This window comes from Urocitellus parryii, chromosome 8 (genome assembly GCF_045843805.1).
Source record: "Urocitellus parryii isolate mUroPar1 chromosome 8, mUroPar1.hap1, whole genome shotgun sequence".
In the NCBI taxonomy this organism is placed as follows: Eukaryota; Metazoa; Chordata; class Mammalia; order Rodentia; family Sciuridae; genus Urocitellus; species Urocitellus parryii.
Genome location: NC_135538.1, coordinates 130,337,563 through 130,344,382, shown reverse-complemented (window position 1 = coordinate 130,344,382; position 6,820 = coordinate 130,337,563).

Here is a 6,820-nt window from a genome sequence, read left to right as displayed (position 1 = left end):
GTAGGCCTATACTTTCACTATCTTTGTCACACCTATATGTCCTTTCTGCATGCTACTTCAACTCCAGACCCCTATAAACAATGACTAAGATAAGAATGACAGCTGCAAAGATGATATAATAGGATCACACAAGGCTTGGTCAATTTCTCCTTCACCTCTCATATGCCTCCTTCCTCCTAGAACATAGCAAAGATCTCCCTCTTTGGTTGACCCACAAGTTCCATTACTGACCAGACTAGAATGATGTCTCAGTCTCTATTTGGCTTAATAAAGACATCAATTTCTTCCTCATCCCATCCCCAAATACAAGATGGCACTTATTTTCTTATTTTATTTCTTATGTAATTGAGTCCATAAAGGTGACTTTTATCAAGCGAGGGTGAGTTTGTCTCAAAAGGTTAGGAGATCTCTGTTTCTGCAGACAGAAAACTGTAACTTTTAGGCAGCAGTTCCCCTCCTGCTTGTTGAGGTTTTCTGGGGCAGCCCAAGAGGTGGGCAAGTACAGTGGGTAGTAGAAAGAGAGTTATATAACTTATATATAAAACAATGTAATATGTGGCTATCTTTATTTGCTACAATGCTTTAAAAATATATAAAAATCTCACTATTTTTGTTGTAGTCATAACCATAATACAAAGGGGACAAGCAACTCTCATCATTACCTTATTCAAGCTGTGGCATGAAACTTCTTTTTTGCCAAAAAGTATGTTTAGTTTCTTCTTAAGTAATAGTAACTTTAGAACTTCAATGTCAGTATAGGTGTTGATCCAGAAGGCTAGAATTGTATATTGTGCCTCATGGCTGCAGATTAAGATGTCTAATCAAGTCTTGAGACAGAACCTTCTGTCTTCTAGTTATTGATTAAAGGTAATAGTTTCATAGAAGGCAGATAAAAAGAATCCCTTAGCCCTTTCTTCTCATTTCCTTAAAGATACATATTGTTTTAGTTTGCATTAGTTACTTTCTTATTTCTAAGCATTTCTTGTTTCGAAGATGTTTAGTTATCATCTGTAAAGAAGGGATAATTTGGTCTTTGACATAGCATAAGAGATCTGTCTGATGGGGTGACTGATTTTGTCCTGGTTTGTCCAGGGTTTTCCTGATTTTAAAACTGAAAGTCTAGTGTCCCAGGAATCTTTAGTCCCTAGCAGTTTGGGACAACTGGTTCCCCTACATCTGTGGCATATTTTGATGAAATAGACATTAGCTTTAAATTGGAAAAATACTCAATTATCATTTAAACATCTTCCTCTTCATTTACATATAATCTCATCTGTGAAATGTGGAAAAGAAGCAACTTCCTCCTGTATTCAGCAGGGCCAGGCATTTTCAGCTTTGAACATACGGCAGAAACATGTTTCTACTTGAGGTTTGTGATGGGCAGTTGATATGTTCCAAAAGGAAAACATTGGCTAGGGAGTGAAATGCATTTTGATCTTTCCCCAAACAAATCAATAAGCATGTTGGGTTCTATCTGATTATTTCCCTAGAAATCATTCCAGAATAACAACAAAAGTCTTGTAGCTTTTCCTTATAATGTTAAATTCATGGGAAAACAGTGATTAAAAAGAGTATTTTTAAAAGGAGTAGGACAGTTTCCTAAAAGGTTTTAGAGTTCCATAAAGTGGAGGGGTTGGGTATAATGCATTAATAGCTCATCTCATTCCTCCTCTGAAGTCCCCTCACTGCCTGCTGTCCCTCAGCCCACTTACTGCCCTCCAGGTGACAGAGTCTCAAATGAACTTGTGCACACTGCTTATCTCAAGCATGGAGGTGCCTTTTTTATTCACTCAATCATTTATTTAGAACCTGCTATATTCTAGGCACCGTTCCAGAAATAAAAACAAAATTGGTCCCATGTTTAGCTCACATTTATTTATAAACCCGTGAGAAAAGGGAGATATGCATAACTAATTTCCATGCAATGAGGGATACTCTGAGTTTGTAAAAGTTGCTTAGACATGCCTCAGCAGGCTTTGCTTTTCTGTAAAGGGTAGGCATCCTGATATTTCCATACCTCTTGTATGATAGGTTTCCCCAAACATACACACTTGCTCCTGTGTGTTTTAAGCTTAACAATTTTGGTTATTTAGGTCCAGAAAATAAGATTGGCATGTCTTAGTGCATTATGAAACAGTTGGTCCATAAATTTTAATTTCCAGAGGAGCTGAGAGGTAGAGAGTGGGGCCAGTGTGTCATGCCTAGATAGACTGAGGGCTGTGTAGAATGTGGCCTTGCTTATAAGCCAAAACTAATTTGGTTGATTCCCACATTTCATCATTCCTGCCTGTCCTGTCTCTTTCCCTTTCATGGGATTCTCACAGATACCATTTTCAAGGAAACCCTTTGGAAATTAGAGGGGCTACAAATATAGACAATAAAATCAATATAATTATGTAAACACAGGTTTGGGAAATGTTTAGCTTTAGAAAGAGAAACGTTTTCTCTTCCATTTCTCGGGGGAAACCCAGCCTCAAGAGATACATGGTTGGGGCTGGAGGTATGGCTTAGTGGTAGAGCACTTTCTTTGCATGAGTAAGGCCCTGAATTAGTTCCTCAGCACCAAGTGTGTGTGTGTGTGTGTGTGTGTGTGTGTGTGTGTGTGTGTGTGTGGTAGCTGGGTAGTCCTAGTTCCAGCACTCATTCTCAGGATGCTGAGGTGGGAGGATACCTGACCCCAGGAGTTCATGACTAGCCTGGGCAACCTAGAGAGACCTTGGAGAGGGAAGAAGGAAGGGAGAGAGGGAGAGAAAGATTATATATATATATATATATATATATATATATATATATATATATATATATATATAATATATATATCATAGTTGGTAAGGAGCTAAAATAAGCAAATCAAATGCATATATTGAAGAAAATTAAGTCAGAGCACTGGAAGGGTCCTTGAAGACCACTGGATTCTAGTGTAAGTCATCTGGTGAACTGAGGCATGAAGTGGTTTTTCAGAGCCACAAAAAGTGAGCAGAATCTGAAAATGTTTGCTGTCCCAAGTTCCCACCTAATTACCTAGCCCTCTTCTCTAGGATCCCCCACCTTCTTGTTCTCCAGCAATTAGAGGGTTAATGTCTGGTACGCTTGGAGCCTTCAAGACTTTAGACTCTGCTTCTGTTTGTCAGTACTCATTATATAGTGATATTTCGAACATCACCCTATCACTCAAGGCTTTTCCAAAGGAAAGCATGGAGCACAACAATGGCTTCTGGGAGAGAGAGGTGTGTGAGCACAGGGATGATCTGGATGATGGGAAGTGTGGTGAGGAGCAGGTAAGAGCATGAGAAGTTGAAGGCAGGTTGGGACTGTATGAGCATGCCTGGAATGTCATATCTCTGAGTGTCACCTACCAGGGAGATTAACCAGGCATGAGAGGACAGGAGTAGTGCTGAAGATGGAAGAGGTTGGGACTGGTGAAATCCACTGAGACTCCATTTCCACAGTCCAAGCATGTGCTAGGGAGCTAAAAACAAAAGATACAGCAGAGGAAGTGATGGGCAAGGGGAGCCTTAGTCAATGATGCAACTGTACAGTGAACTTTGAGTGCTCACATACAGTAGACACCTGGGGAGGCCCTAAAGATAAAGTCAAAACATTTTATCCTCAAGGAACTGGTAGCCCCACAGAGAACAAAGGCAAGGAGCTAGATAGCTAAGTATAGCTAAGTGCTGGGAGCAGGCACAGGAAAGTGGCCAAGGAAAATCATATAAAAGGCACTTTACAGTGTTCAGGAAGGAAACTGAACCCAGTCAGAGAGATCAAGTAACTTCAGTGAGGACTTGATTCACGGGTGGTATACCAGCATTAAGAGAATCCAAAGGAGCTGTAGGCGAAGATTCTTACAGGCGGAACAAACAAAATACCCTCAAATTCATCTTTTTGAAACCCTAGATTCCCATATCTTGGAATATTACTGAATTCGGAGATATAGCCTTTGAAAAGGTAATTAATGTACATATACCACATTTTCTTTATCCAATAATCTGTTGAAGGGCACTAGGTTGGTTACATAGTTTGGCTATTGTGAATTGTGCTGCTATAAACATTGACGTGAGTGTATCCCTATAGTATGCTGATTTTATTTTATTTTATTTTATTTTTTTTTTTAAAGAGAGAGTGAGAGAGGAGAGAGAGAGAGAGAGAGAGAGAGAGAGAGAGAGAGAATTTTTTTTAAATATTTATTTATTTATTTTAGTTCTCAGCGGACACAACATCTTTGTTGGTATGTGGTGCTGAGGATCGAACCCGGGCCACACGCATGCCAGGCGAGCGCGCTACCGATTGAGCCACATCCCCAGCCCCAGTATGCTGATTTTAGATCTTCTGGATATACACCAACGAGTGGGATGGCTGGTCACATGGTAGTTCCTTTCCTAGTTTTTCAAGGAGTCTTCATACTGCTTTCCAGAATGGTTTTACTAATTAGCAGTTTTACCAATTTGTGGTATATGCACACATTGGAATATTAGTCATAATGAATGAAATTATGGCTTTTGCTGGTAAGTGGATGGAATGGAAGACTATCCTGCTAAATGAAATAAACCAGACCCAAAAAGTCAAAGATAAAATGTTTTCTCTGATATGTGGAAACTAATCCAAATTAAGGGGATAAGAGAGAGAGAAAAAAAGAGGGAGGGAGGGAGAGACAGAGAGAGAGAGAGAAAGAGAGAGAAAGAGAGAGAGAGAGAGAGAGAGAGAGAGAGAAGAGAGAAACGGAGAGAATTTCCTTGAAATAGAAGCACGATTGGTGGACTAGATGATGGGAATTGTGGAGGAGGGAGGAGAGATGGGACAAAGGAGGAACAGTGGAATGAATCTGACCTAACTTTCCTATATACATATATGAATACATCACAGTGAATCTCACCGTTATACACATCTACAAGACACCAATTAAAAAATTAACCAAGTAAGTAAATAGCAGACAGATTAGTAGAGTAGAGGGAACAGAACGGGGGAGGGGGGAGGAGGGGTGGGAAAGGGGAAGTACTGGGTACTGAATTAGAGGAAATTACATTTTTTGTTTTCATATTATGTCAAAATGAATCCTAATGTTATGTGAAACTAAAATGTAATTAAGGTAAAATGAGGTTTTTAGGGTGGCCCTTAATGCCTTATGACTATTGACCTTGTACGAAGAAGATGGTAAGACAGACACATAAAGAGGAAAGATCATGTGAGGACGCAGGGTTAAGATGGACATCTACAAGCCAGGTAGAAACCTTGGGATAAACCAACCCTGATTAAACCTTACTCTTGGACTCCAAGCCCCTAGAACTGTGAGAAAATAATTTTCTGTTGGTGTTTTGTTATGATAGTCATAGCAATTAATGCAAAGAGACTCAGCCACTTCCAGGAACATATCTTGATCAGGGATGAGAAGAAATATCCTGACCTTTCTCATAAACTATTTTCTGTTCTCACTTAAAAACCAAACCTACCTGGAAGACAAATAAGGAGCCCAAGCATTGTGTTTAATTTGTGTCAATCTCCAGGGCACTTTGTAAGAGCAGGGAGTGGTGAGATGAATTCAGAGAGGAGGACAGAAAAAAATAAGTAAAGGCATCCAATCAAGTCTCAAGAAATCAAGGTAGGCTGCATGGTGGAATGTGAGTATTAAACTAACTGTGGAATAACAAATGTGCCAATATGAGTGAAGGACTTAGAATACTTCTTGTCCTGTAGTAAGAGCTATTATGTATTTTTTTCACCATCAGACTATTTATATTTATTATTTCTAGTTCTTCCTAGAAATTTCTGGAAGGTTGGTATTGCTTTCTTCTATTTATGCATAAAAAAAGTAGGTCCAGCTAGGGTGAGTATATGGCTTAGCCAGCATTCACATAGGCCAAGTTTGTATCCCCTGAGGAAAAGTTATTAGTCAGATAAGGAAGCCTGAGTAGAGGACAGTTCCAAAAGAGGATAGCATAGGCACAAAGGCCTGTTAGCACAAGGGACTACATACCTTTGAGGACCCCAGTACTGAGTGCCAAGAGGGGAGAGGCAGGAAGTGAGTGGAAAGCAGATAGGGACAGATAAAGAACATCCTCAGATGCCATGCCAGGAACTGGGAACTCCTTCCCAGAAACTTGGGAAAGCCTTTGAAGAATGTGGATTTTAGAACGAGGACCTTGAGGGAAGTGTGGGGGACATCATGTTCTAGCAAGTGAGACCAAAGGAGGGGAAATCAGTTAGAAGAGCATTGCAGAAAGCCAGGTGAAAAATAGTGAGGGCCTTTAATCAAGATGTGCAGTGGGTTCAGAGGGAAGGGTATTGCGTGAAGAAAATGAATCAGGAGATTCACAGGACATTGAAACTAATTAAAAGTAGGAGAAGACGGCAAAAGGACCCAAGGATGGCTTTCAGGTTCTTACTTTGAAAAACTGCACGGATGGTGGCTTCATTCCTATGGGCAGAGGAACAGGTTCAGTGAGAAAATGATAATTGCCACCCGGACAGCCAACATTCAATGATGCTGAGTTTTCCAAGCAGGAAATGTAGAGCCACATTACATGAGAAAAATAACAAACCCAATGACAACTTCAGTTTTGTCAAATATCTTCAGCAAAATCACAATATTTTGATTTATGCAAGAAGTAAGAATTTCCCGAGCTTTGGTATGAGCGATGAGAACATACCACCATGGTTAGGTCACAATTATAAGCATGCTATTTTAGTAATTTTTTACATAAGCAATTATGGAGTTCTGATTTTATATGCAATAAATAAAATAAGTGTTGGGAGATGGGAAGGTTAAGATGGTGGTGGGATCCTGACATGAAGAAAAGGGGTGGCCAGAGAGGATGGGGTGCTG